General features: G+C 42.0%; 1 pseudogene; it reads left to right on the forward strand.

Annotated features, from left to right (window-relative positions):
• The first annotated feature begins 2,832 nt into the window (after window positions 1-2,832).
• LOC146802514 (uncharacterized) overlaps window positions 2,833-14,517 on the forward strand; it is a 106,928-nt pseudogene continuing 95,243 nt past the window's right edge.

Consider the following 14,517-nt stretch of genomic DNA (forward strand, 5'->3'; position numbering starts at 1 on the left):
ACCCCGAAGGGTGAAAACAATTTTTTTTTTTTTTTAAATCACGGGGTGCGCACACCGTGCGCGCACCGTGTGTGCACGGTGAAAAACCCTTAAAAAAAACAAAACATTTTAAACTGTTTATAAGTTTATAGAAGATATTAACTATGCTGTTCAACTTTATCCAAATAAAAAAAAAAGAGCTGAGCCATTCCATATTACAGGATACAGTCAATCTATAACTATATACATAGGTAGTTCATTGTAAAATAAATATATAAAAAATATAATAATACATACATAAATTATCATTTAAAAAACCTTACAAATTCACTAAAAAAACCATAGGTTGCACACACGTTATAGTTAGGAATTAGCATTTAAAAAACCTTGCAAATTCACTTAACCCCTTCAGTGCCCGCCCCTTTCCCCGCCCTGTGCCGCGCCTTTCATTAGCGGGCGGGGTCTATGACGAGCTGGACTCGTCATGGGCACAGCGCAACCGCGGCCCATGACGAGTCCAGCTCGTCATGGGCACTGAAGGGGTTAAAAAACCATAGGTTTCACACACGTTATAGTTAGGAATTAGCATTTAAAAAACCTTGCAAATTCACAGAAAAAACCATAGGTTTCACACATGTTATAGTTAGCTGGACATTTCACTCGTAAAAAAACATTGAAATTCCCCCGTTATAGTTCGTTCAGCTAACTATAACTCGTGCGACCGCAATCCACTGCGGATGATGTCACATATTACATCACTAATGACATGGTCAGTGACATCACTCATGACATCACTGATGACATCTCAAATGACATCACTGATGACATCACTGATGACATCATCCAGTGAATATGTGTCTTTCTGAAAAATAAATATTTTTTATATTTGTATATCTAAAGGTTAATGGAAGAATAAATGGGTAAATAAGTGTCTAAATCGATGGTTTTTTTTGTAAAATTAATTGTATAACTGACTTATTAACAGTATCTTAGTGAATACAGTGATGTAATATGTGACGTCATCAGCAGTGGATTACGGTCGCGCGAGTTATAGTTAGCTGAACTAACTATAACGGGGGAATTTCAATGGTTTTTTATGAGTGAAATGTCCAGCTAACTATAACATGTGTGAAACCTATGGTTTTTTCAGTGAATTTGCAAGGTTTTTTAAATGCTAATTCCTAACTATAACGTGTGTGAAACCTATAGTTTTTTTAGTGAATTATATATATATAGCTTTTATTGTTTAGCTATCGATGTATGTTTCAGCATTTTTTCACATACAATTGTATTTTGCAAAGTCACGGTGAAAACTTCTATGTCTATGAAATTTTCTGGTTGTCTTGGCAACCAAAGGTAAATGGTGGAGATATATGTATGGCTGACACTGACAGAACATTTCATGCAGTGAGCAAGGCGGTTTTACCGCCGAAACGCATCTGACCTGGATTTGAAATAAATCGCCGTCTGTGTCAAAATATTTCACGGTGTTGGTGCCTGTTTGTGGAAAGACGATCAGGTTGTTATTATATTGAAGAGGTTCGCCGGGACCTGGACACCAACCCTCCTCGATCTGGAGCACTGAGTTTACGGACCCTATTGTCACAGTTCCTGACGGAAGAATACTCGGCGCCCCCCAGCAGCGAAAGCACACGATCAATTTCACGAACGAAAAGCACCCGAGACACCGTCGAATTGGAGATTGACTGATCGATGTGGGAGCCGGAGGGCATTCGCATTATCAGGTAAGCTCCTCAAAGCGGTTAATTTCGGTGTGCTGAATGATATCGTAGCGGTGCCTGCTGGGAGAGGTAGTCCCATATAGCTAAGTAAACGGGCAGTGAATGACACAGAAGGTAATTGCATATTTCAAATAATGGCCGAGGAATGGGTGAAAGAGCGAGAGGAGGCAGCATTGGATATTTTCAACGATAAGGATGATGGCATGGAACAAGCGCGGTCTGCGTATAAAGGAACTGAACCAGTGGAAATAAACAACATTGCGAGAATACTTAATGAGTTAGAAAAACTCCGCAAAAATTAGATAGCCAAATGGTGGGAATGCAAGTCCCTACAGAGATATATGGATGTGGGGAGAATCCCCAGAGGGCTCCGGATTCTGGTAGCACCGACATATGAAAACCCCGACCCCGAAATGCTCAAGGATTGGGCTGACAACAGCGCCGAGTCCTCACGGAGAATGCTTCAGATCTTGATTAAATATGCCGAGAGTGATCGTAAAGTAATGCTAGCTAAGATCGAGGCATTGATAAAAGAACTTGAGAATTGCGAAAATCAAGAAGAAATCAAAAAGAAACTGGGGGAAATGAATACCAGACTAACAAAGCATGAGGATTCGATTAAAGAAAGAAAGGCAACAAAATTCTAAAGAGACAGGAATGATTACATGCAAGGCAGAGTGTATACATTCTCCAAAAAATTTGAAAACATACGAAGACAGCAATTATCAAATACTGCCGAAATGTTACTCAAAAACACAGACCCTAGTGTGTCATAATTGAGCTCTGAAGTGGAGTCAGAAACGGAACAACTAAGTGATTCGGCTCAAAGACGCAAACCACCGACAGTAATCCAGGAACTGGGTTTTTTACGCTTAGAAAGACTGACAAGCCTGCGCCCGCGGCCCACACGCCAGGACAAACAAAAAGACACATCCCAGGAACAACAAAGGGAAGAAAGAGAAAAAACAGGCGCTGGGGCAAGCGGCATACAAACACAACAACAACAGAAAACAAACAAACAACAATACAGAAGAAACAAGCGCAGATAATTGTCAAAGAAAAATATAACGTAAGCAGAGACAGCGAAAACTCAGTTATAAATCTAACAACGATGGATCTCACCGAAATTGAACAAAAAACTCTCGCACTTGGCTTATCATATTGTGAAAGAACTAATTTTGACTACTCGCAAACACGGATAGACCTTTTTCAGTTTGTGAGAAAATTAAAACTGCAAAAATACTTTATGAACAGTGGTAATAAAGACTCACAACAAATGGTCTTCGATGTAACACACACGGAAGTATCAATGACAGACGAAACCTTGTTACGGGATCTTCTACTCATGCAACAAGAAAATCATAACACAACAGATGTTGATACTATTATTGACTTTCAAGAAATACGAAACCCCATCCTCACACCATTCAAACCTAAATCCGTATTTACACCGATGATGCCCAAGGATGGTTTGGATATCTTTGCGGAGAACGTGATAAAAGATCTCAAAATATTGGCGCTTAAAAGTGACAAAGAATTCGCCAAGACACGCAATACAAACAGAACAAATTACAATAAAGTTATGAGTAAAATTAAGGAACATCAGGATATAGTAGTCAGATGGTCGGACAAAGGGGGTAATGTTGTCCTGTGGCCCCTAGAGGACTATAACTTGGAGGCAATGAAACAGCTCAATGACAAGGACTGCTATTGCAGGACAGCACCCACGGTTATAGTAGGCATAAAGGAAAAATATCATAAAACCTTATATGAATGGAAAAGTGCGAATTTAATCACCAAATCAGAATTCGACTATCTGAAAATAGACTATCCAGTAACACCGCAACTATATCTAATCCCTAAGATTCACAAAAACGCAATCAATCCACCTGGTAGGCCAATCATTGCAGCAATTGGGAGTCTATTTGAGAACACTTCTCGGTTTATCGACTTCTTTTTACAACCACTGGTCTGTGAATTACCATCTCACATTAAAGAAACTGGCGATTTCCTAAGCAAGATATTCAATGTCAATTGGAAGGAGGACTATGTTTTGATGACCCTTGATGTCAACTCGTTATTTACGAGCATTAGACATAAGGATGGCCTTAATGCTTTGAAGCACTATTTAAACACAAGACCAATACACATGCAAGAACATTCCCTTATGCTACTATGTATGGCAGAATGGTGCCTGGAAAACAATGTGTTTATTTTTGATAAATTGTTTTACAAACAACTACAGGGCACTGCCATGGGTACTTGCTTCGCCCCCAGCTATGCTAATTTGCATATGGGCTGGTGGGAGGAGCAAGTACTCATGAAGGGACACAAAACTGCCATGACTGAAAATGTGAACATCTATGTACGTTACATCGATGATATATTCATACTGTGGCAGGGAACTGAGGAAAGTGCCAAAGTCTTTGCAAATGAATTGAACAACAACAGTCTGAATTTATCATTTACTAGTCACACCAGTAAAAATTGCATCCAGTTTCTTGACATTGAAGTATATATTGAAAACAACTGTCTACAGACCAGAACATATAGTAAAGACACCGCAGGGAATGCCATCCTTCACGCAGATAGTTTTCATCATAACAGCGTTAAGGAAGGTATCCCTTATGCAGAATGTTTCAGGATGAGACGCAACTGCAGTACAGAAGAGGGTCTCATGAAATCTACTAACGAATTGTTTAGTAGACTACAGAGCAGAGGATACAAAGCAGAAACCCTAGATAAAGCCAGAAACAGAAGTGAGTTGCGAACAAGGGAAGATCTTTTGTTCAAGAAACAAGAACAGAGTGCAAGTAAAGAGGCTGGCATCCCGAGATTGATCACAGGATTTAATGCATACCACACTACACTTAGAAAAATCCTGCACAAACATTGGCAGACAGTCCGCAGTGGTCCGGTTCTGGGACTTAAATGCCCCAAAACCCCGGCCATTAGTTACAGAAGAGCTAAATCTATGCGCCAGGAATTGGTACGCAATTCACCTTCTGTAGCGAAAAGTCAAACTTGGCTACAATCACCCAAAGGCTTCATTAGGTGTAGTAGATGCAAAGCCTGCAGACACGGCACCAACACCAAGTCTGTTATAATGCCTTTCAGACATTCACCATACCTTATTCGTGGCAGCTTCAATTGCAAAACGGACTTTGCCGTGTACGTGTTGCAATGCACATGCCCGAAACTGTATGTTGGCAGCACGATCCACCAAGTTCACGTTCGCATTTTGCAACACCTGAGAGCAATTGCGAATGATGACCAAACATACCCAGTGGCACGTCATATCAATCTGTGCCACGGAAGCAAGACCCAGGACCTCTCCTATTTTGTGATCAATGGTGTCCCTAAAAATCCTAGGGGAGGCAATAGGCAACTGGTATTACGGAGAATGGCATCAAGATATATCATTCTCCTTAATTCCAAAATCCCACATGGGATGAATGCCGATGAAGCGCTTAATGTCCATCTCTGACTCTTTATTTGAGAGGATTGGCCTCTCCGTCTGAACCCTATCCTCGTAGCATGTTTGTTCCAACACTGACATTATGTTATCGCACTGCACATTTACCTGGAATACCGCTCCACTATACATGTGTTTCTATTCCAGATTATTCTTTGTTTAAGTACAGTAGGAGGGTACAAGGTAATACACTTTATTTTCCCGGCCAGCCATTATAGATCGTATAAGTTTTCTTTCGCCCACTTGGGAGGAAGATCCACTTAGGTTTGTGTTTACATTTCCCCTTTTTAATTAGGCACTATGGCTTAGCATTAGGGGCTCAATATGGTGACACATAACCTACCTTTTTTCCTTTTAATTCTACAGATAGAGGCACATGCCATCTATGCTGGTCCCATCATGTGGGTGCAAGGAAATACTTAGAGTGGCAGTCTCCAGTTAATTTATTTTGCATTACGATTTGTATTTCTCTCTTGTAATATGAGACTGTACACACTAGCAGAGACTGTTTAGGCCGGTTGAGTTTACAATTATTGTTACATGATAATTATATACCACACACCCCCCTCTGCACGTCAATACATCCACCTTGGCATAGAGCACATTACATGGGATACACTGAGTCTGGATGTTCCGTCTCTATCCCAGCGTCTGTATTCCTAATTATTTATGTTTTCTATTTTTAGAGTGACTTTCTAACTCAATCTTCATTTAAGGAATTTATTCACTTTATGTTGCTAGCTTTTATTGTTTAGCTATCGATGTATGTTTCAGCATTTTTTCACATACAATTGTATTTTGCAAAGTCACGGTGAAAACTTCTATGTCTATGACATTTTCTGGTTGTCTTGGCAACCAAAGGTAAATGGTGGAGATATATGTATGGCTGACACTGACAGAACATTTCATGCAGTGAGCAAGGCGGTTTTACCGCCGAAACGCGTCTGACCTGGATTTGAAATAAATCGCCGTCTGTGTCAAAATATTTCACGGTGTTGGTGCCTGTTTATGGAAAGACGATCAGGTTGTTATTATATATATATATATATGTATATATATATATATATATCCAAATTCACCGTAACTCCTACTGAACTCCACGAGATCCGTGGAAAGTGGCGCGCACGCCGGCGGAGTACCGGCTATCACTCTTCTCCCAAAAATCCTAATATCAAGCGTGCTCTCAGGAAAGACAAACTCAGAGTCGTGAGGGTGTCCGTTGTTTAAATTCACAAATTCTGTGAACATCAGTGATGTCATTTGAGATGTCATCAGTGATGTCATCAGTGATGTCACTGACCATGTCATGAATGATGCAATATGTGACATCATCAGCAGTGCATTGCGGGCGTGCGAGTTATAGTTAGCAGAACTAACTATAACGGAGGAATTTCTATGGTTTTGTACGAGTGAAATGGGCAGCTAACTATAACACCCCTGAAGCCTATGTTTTTTTTCTGTGAATTTCTAAGGTTTTTTAAATGATAATTTCTAACTAAAACGTCTCTGAAACCTATGGCTTTTTCAGTGAATTTCAAAGCTTTTTTAAATGATAATTTTTAAGTGTGATAATAGTTATACCTATTTTTTTGTACTGATTTATACAGTTTTTAACTGTTTATTTATAAATATTTTATTCATTAAATAACATTATATATTTTTCTGAAAATTGCAAAACAAATTTTAAAAAAACATTCAAACTGAAATGTTGATTAATGTTTTTGTTTTTATTTTTTATTTTAATATATTTATATTATTTAATTAAAAAAAAATGTTTTCCCAAAAAATTTCGCGCACTCAAAGCGTACACATCAAGGTGGGTGCGTGGATTCTAGCCGCCATTTTAGAAAAGTTGTGAAGGATCCGCTTACGGTGTGTGACGGCTGCATGCTTTTCAGTTACATCATGTACATTTAATATTACGTGATGTGTGTGATTGGTATGCGACCAGTCCGCGACTCCTGCTCCCGCGCATTTGCGACACATGCGTATTACGGTACGAGATGCTTGCGTGGTCCCGCGTGACATCATATACATGCTGGAGCACGCTGGATGCGCGATCCCCACAAAAAAAATGTATGTTCCAAAATGATATGTATGTGTCCTTAATATACATATTAGGGCAAGAGAGTATCTAAGATATTCATAAAAATAATATATTTTTACTTATAATAAACTTTTTAAATATATTTTCGCAAAGTCGGGTGCGTGCATCGTGCGTTCAGAGAACCAGGTCAGCAGAGCTGCTGTAGAGCCAGAGAAACCAGGTCAGCAGAGCCATTGTAGAGCCAGAGAACCAGGTCAGCAGAGCTGCTCTAGAGCCTAAGAAGCAGGTCAGCAGAGCTGCTCTAAAACCAGAGACCCAGGTCAGCAGATCTGTTCTAGAGGCAGAGACCCAGGTCAGCAGAGCTGCTCTAGAGCCAGAGAACCAGGTCAGCAGAGCTGCTTTAGAGCCATAGAACCAGGTCAGCAGAGCTGCTCTAGAGGCAGAGAACCAGGTCAGCAGAACTGCTTTAGAGCCAGAGACCAGGTCAGCAGAGCTGCTCTAGAGGCAGAGAACCACATCAGCCGAGCTGCTTTAGAGGGAGAGAACCAGGTCAGCAGAGCTGCTTTAGAGCCACAGAACCAGGTCATCAGAGCTGTTCTAGAGCCAAAGAAACCAGGTCAGCAGAGCTGCTTTAGAGCCAGAGAACCAGGTCAGCAGAGCTGCTCTAACGCCTGAGAACCAGGTCAGCAGAGCTGCTTTAGAGCCATAGAACCAGGTCAACAGATTTGCTCTAGAGGCAGAGAACCAGGTCAGCAAAGCTGATTTAGAGGGAGAGAACCAGGTCAGCAGAGCTGCTTTAGAGCCAGAGAAACCAGGTCAGTAGAGCTGCTGTAGAGCGAGAGAACCAGGTCAGCAGAACTGCTTTAGAGGAAGAGAACCAGGTCAGCAGAGCTGCTTTAGAGCCAAGGGACGAGGTCAGCAGAGCTGCTTTAGAGCCAGAGAACCAGGTCAGCAGAGCTGTTGTAGAGCCAGAGAACTAGGTCAGCAGAGCCACTTTAGAGGGAGAGAACCAGGCCAGCAGAGCTGCTTTAGAGCCAGAGAACCAGGCCAGCAGAGCTGCTTTAGAGCCAGAGAACCAGGTCAGCAGAGCTGCTCTAGAGCCAGAGGACCGCCCTGTTAGGTGTCACTGAAAATATCAGAAAACTTCTTGACCAAGGCCAGACGGTAGCACTCGTGCTATTGGATCTAAGTGCGGCGTTCGATACCATCTCCCACGAAACGCTCATTAGAGAACTACACACAAATGGCATAAGAGGAAAGGCTCTGGAGTGGATCAAATCCTTCCTGGCAAACAGAACCTTTCAGATCGCATCAGCACAGGCCGAGTCAGATACCTTACCTGCAGCTCATGGAGTGCCGCAGGGGTCCATCCTGAGCCCTCTGTTTTTTAATATCTATCTCAAACCACTGGTAGAACTTGTTGAAAAGCTAGGGCTAACGCTCATGAACTACGCCGATGACACCCAAATCATTTTTTCCCTGTCGAATTCTTGTCCCCACTCCCCGTCGTTACTCAAGGAAGGATTACTAAAAATATTGAACTGGATGACAGCAAACCAGTTAAAACTGAACGGCGACAAGACGGAAATTCTGATTTTGGGAAAAGACAAAGATCTCTGGAACCCCGCGCATTGGCCAGAACAGATGGGCATCCTTCCTACCCCGGTGTCCCATGCTCGAAATCTGGGCTTTGTACTAGACAACGCCTTATCCATGGACAAGCAGGCCAGTAAAGTTACTGGATTGTGTCTCACCATAGCTAGATGGTTGAGGAAAATCCTGTGGATGTTGCCTATGTCAACACAGAAGACCGTAGTCAATGCCCTTATCACATCAAGGCTTGACTACGGCAACATCCTATATTTAGGCGCAAATAAATCTGTCATTGGACGACTACAAGTAGCACAAAACGCTGCGGTCAGACTCCTGTGTAAGATTCCTAGGAACGCTGGAGTCTCGAACCATCGCCGGGACCTTCATTGGCTCAGGATAGAGAGCAGAGTTCGTTTCAAGGCCTTGAACTACATGTTCAAAATAAAAACAGGAGGAGCCCCAAAATACCTCCAACCCCTTGCTTGCCTCTACACGCCAAAGAGAAACCTCCGGTCCCAGACAGCAGCATGCTTCTGTATACCAAGGTTTAAACGTGCAAGATCAGGGGGCAGATCTTTTGCCTATCTTGGACCCTCCCTGTGGAACACGCTTCCACCAGGCATTCGGAAGGAAGATAACTACCATAGTTTTAGAAAGCTTGTAAAGACCTGGCTGTACGAACAATAACCACCTCAAAATCTCCCTCCGTTTCTGTCTCTTTCTAGCTGTGTCTAGGCGCCGGGAAACCCTTCTTGGGTAGCTGTTGCGCCCTATAAATTGACAAAATAAATAAATAAATAAGTCAGCAGAGCTGCATTAGAGCCATAGAACCAGGTCAGCAGAGCTGCTCTAGAGCCTAAGAACCAGGTCAGCAGGGCTGCTCCAGAGCCAGAGAACCAGGTCAGCAGAGCTGCTTCAGAGCCAGAGAACCAGGTCAGTAGAGCTGCTTTAGAGGGAGAGAACCAGGTCAGCTGAGCTCCTCTAGAGGGAGAGAACCAGGTCAGCTAAGCTCCTCTAGAGGGAGAGAACCAGGTCAGCAGAGCTGCTCTAAAGTCAGAGAACCATGTCAGCAGAACTGCTTTAGATCCATAGAACCGGGTCAGCAGAGCTGCTTAAGAGCCAGAGAACCAGGTCAGCAGAGCTGTTGTAGAGCCAAAGAACCAGATCAGCAGAGCTGCTCTGTAGCATAAGAACTAGGTCAGCAGAGCAGCTCTAGAGCCAGAGCACCAGGTCAGCAGACCTGCTGTAGAGCCAGAGAAACCAGGTCAGCAGAGCTGCTTTAGAGGGAGAAAACCAGGTCAGCAGAGCTGCTTTAGAGCCGGAGAACCTGGTCAGCAGAGCTGCTTTAGAGCCAGAGAAACAGGTCAGCAGAGCTGCTCTAGCTGACAGTGACGGACTGACACTGACTGACTGACTGACACTGACTGATTGACACTGACTGACACTGACACTGACTTACACTGATTGACTGACACTGACTGAATGACACTGATTGACTGACACTGACTGACTGACACTGACTGACACTGATTGACTGACACTGACCGACTGACTAACACTGACTGACTGACACTGACACTGACTGACACTGACTGACTGACACTGACTGACACAGACTGACACTGACTGACTACTCTCTACTACTCTACTACTCACACTCTACTACTCTCTCTCTACTACTCACTCTCTAATACTTTCTACTACTCACTCTCTATTACTCTACTACTCTCTACTACTCACTCTCTACTACTCTCTACTATTCTCTACTACTCACTCTATACAACTGTCTACTACTCACTCTCTACTACTCACTCTCTACTACTCTCTACTATTGACTCTCTACTACTCACTCTCTACTACTCTCTCTATTGCTCACTCTCTACTACTCACTCACTACTACTCTCTACTACTCACTCTACTGCTCACTCTCTACTACTCTCTACTACTCTCTACTACTACTCTCTACTACTCACTCTCTACTACTCACTCTCTACTACTCTCTACCGCTCACTCTCTACTACTCTACTACTCTCTCTCTACTACTCACTCTCTACTATTCACGCTCCACTACTCACTCTGTACTACTCACTCTCTACTACTCGCTCTCTACTACTCTCTACTACTCACTCTCTACTACTCACTCTCTACTACTCTACTACTCTTTACTACTCTCTCTACTACTCACTCTCTACTACTCACTCTCTACTACTCTACTACTCTCTACTACTCTCTCTACTACTCACTCTCTACTACTCTCTACTACTCACTCTACTACTCTCTACTTTACTCTAACACTCACTCTCTACTACTCACTCTCTACTACTTTCTCTCTACTACTCACTCTCTACTACTCACTCTACTACTCTCTACTACTCACTCTCTACTACTCACTCTCTACTACTCACTCTCTACTACTCGCTCTCTACTACTCTCTACTACTCACTCTCCACTACTCACTCTCTACTACTCGTTCTCAACTATTCTCTACTACTCACTCTACTACTCACTCTCTACTACTCTACTGCTCTCTACTTCTCTCTCTACTTCTCACTCTCTACTACTCTCTCTACTACTCACTTTCTACTACTCTCTATACTCACAATCTACTACACACTCTCTACTACTTGCTCTCTACTACTGGCTCTCTACTACTCTCTACTATTCACTCTACTACTCACTCTCTACTACTCTCTACTACTCACTCTACTACTCACTCTCTACTACTCTCTACTACTCACTCTCTACAACTCCACTACTCTCTACTACTCACTCTCTACTACTCACTCTCTACTACTCTACTACTCTCTACTACTCTCTCAACTACTCACTCTCTACTACTCTCTACTACTCACTCTACTACTCTCTACTTTTCTCTACCACTCACTCTCTACTACTCTACTACTCACTCTCTACTACTCTCTCTCTACTACTCACTCTCTACTACTCACTCTACTACTCTCTACTTTTCTCTACCACTCACTCTCTACTACTCTACTACTCACTCTCTACTACTCTCTCTCTACTACTCACTCTCTACTACTCACTCTCTACTACTCGTTCTCAACTACTCTCTACTACTCACTCTACTACTCACTCTCTACTACTCTACTACTCTCTACTACTCTCTCTACTTCTCACTCACTACTACTCTCTCTACTACTCACTTTCTACTACTCTCTACTACTCACACTCTACTACACACTCTCTACTACTTGCTCTCTACTACTCGCTCTCTACTACTCTCTACTATTCACTCTCTACTGCTATCTACTGCTCACTCTCTACTACTGTCTCTACTATTCACTCTCTACAACTCACTCTCTACAACTCTCTACCACTCACTCTCTACTACTCTCTACTACGCACTCTCTACTACTCTCTCTCTACTACTCTCTACTACTCACTCTCTACTACTCACTCTACTACTCACCTTCTACTACTCAATCTCTACTACTCTCTACTACTCACTCTACTACTCACTCTCTACTACTCTCTACTACTCACTCTCTACTACTCTCTACTACTCATTCTACTACTCTACTACTCACTCTCTGCTACTCTCTCTACTACTCTCTACTACTCACTCTCTACTACTCTCTACTACTCACTCTACTACTCTCTCCTACTCACTCTCTGCTACTCTCTCTACTACTCTCTACTACTCTCTCTCTACTCTCTACTCTCTATTACTCATCCTCTACTCTCTACCTCTCTACCTCTCTCTACCTCTCTCTCTACTACTCTCTACCTCTCTACCTCTACCTCTCTACCTCTACCTCTCTACCTCTACCTCTCTACCTCTACATCTCTACCTCTAAACCTCTACCTCTCCACCTCTCTCTACCTCTCTCTACACGCACACATATGCACATATATGCATATGCATTTATATATGTATGTGTATATATATATATATACATACATATATAAACATATTTATAATCTGCATATCTATATAAATACAAATATAAATGCATACATACATATAAATATCCATATATGCATACATATGCATGTTATGTACATGAAAGTTTGGAAAACACTAATAGAAGCAAAGCTAAAAAGCCAACTAATTACAAACAAAATTGCTTTAACTGAAATGAGGGCGAGACATATTGCATTTTCAATGCTTGTTGACTTTGGTTCCATCAAGAAGGCATTCAGATGTGTCACACATTTGCCATACATTCTGAATGTTAGCACTCTAGTTGCTCATTAGATCACTGTAGTAAAGCTACTGCTCAACAGGGAAGTCTGCTGCTGGTATTCAAAGTGCATGTTTCAGTCTGCATGTCAGAATTTTTTAATGAAATAGAAGAGGATTTGAGAAGTCAAAATGTGCCCTAATTTTTCTTTCTGCAGCACTAATCATAATTTATATGGCAAAATGAACCCCCTCATTTTGTTCCTTTGCAAATTAAATGTTTTAAGTGTTACCACTTTATTCCAATCAAGATGGCTTCAGGTGTGCCATACGTTTGTCATAAGTAAGACTGTTAGCGCTCTAGTTGTTCTTTAGAACACTCTGGGAAGCTGCAGTAGAACACAAAGGAATCAACTGACAGTCTCTGCCCTTGTTGGATGTACATGTTTTACTGAGAATTTCAGACTTCATTCTCACCTGACTGAGAAAGATAATGTGAATTTACAGAAAATATGCTCTTAGATTAGCTTATAGATCACCTTCCAAACCTCTGTGGGAAAAGCATGAGAAAATAGTTTTCTCTCAAACATGATTCATGATATCCCAGCAGAAGGCTTTTTCACATGGTAAAATCACCTTAGAACACACCACAATTCCTAAAATGAGTATGGTACCATCAACAAATGATTTATAATGTAGCTAAAGTCTTAAAACCTTCTATTAACTGCAATGCTTTTTAATGAGGTACTATCATGTATATTGGTCCCAAGATGGCTGCCAACACTTCTTGGATGAAGTGCTGACAGCCAATCAGATCTCACGATGAGATGTGTGGTTAGGCTCCGCCCAGATATATCTATGATTTTACTTTTGATTTTCTCAACAACTACTTAATGGATTTACACCATTTTACCAAAAGGCACGCGTGTGAACCAAGGGCTACCTCTTTGCCAAATTTCGGTTAATTCCATTTAGCAGTTCGGGCTGCAGCTTAATGGTTCCTATGGAAAATTGCATGGGGTAACACGTTTTGGGACCCCTCTTTTTTCTCGGCCCCGGTTTGATGAATCACCCCGAGACTTTTAGGATAGGAGCGGACCGGAGCGCCCCATCAGTTTTGAAAATTTTGCAAAGATTCGTCAACGGGCGCCAAAGTTATTCCAAATAGAATGTTGTGGATTTCCTATGGATAATAGGTCCTAACTATAACTACCTACTGGCGACTGCCAGTAGGTAATATATATATATATATATATATATATATATATATATATTACCTACTGGCGGTCGCCAGTAGGTAGTTATAGTTAGGACCCCTTTTCCATAGGAAATCCGCAACATTCTATTTTGAATAACTTTGGCGCCGGTCGACGAATCCTCGCGAATTTCTCAAAATAGGTGGGGCGCTACGCTCCGCTCCTACCCTGAAAGTCTCGGGGGGATTCGTCAAGCGGGGGCTGAGATAAAAGGGGGGTCCCAAAACGCGTTTTTCCCATGCATTTTTCCATAGGACCTTTAGACAGGGCTACAGCCCGAA

Source organism: Triturus cristatus, chromosome 8 (assembly GCF_964204655.1).
Source record: "Triturus cristatus chromosome 8, aTriCri1.1, whole genome shotgun sequence".
Lineage (NCBI taxonomy): Eukaryota > Metazoa > Chordata > Amphibia > Caudata > Salamandridae > Triturus > Triturus cristatus.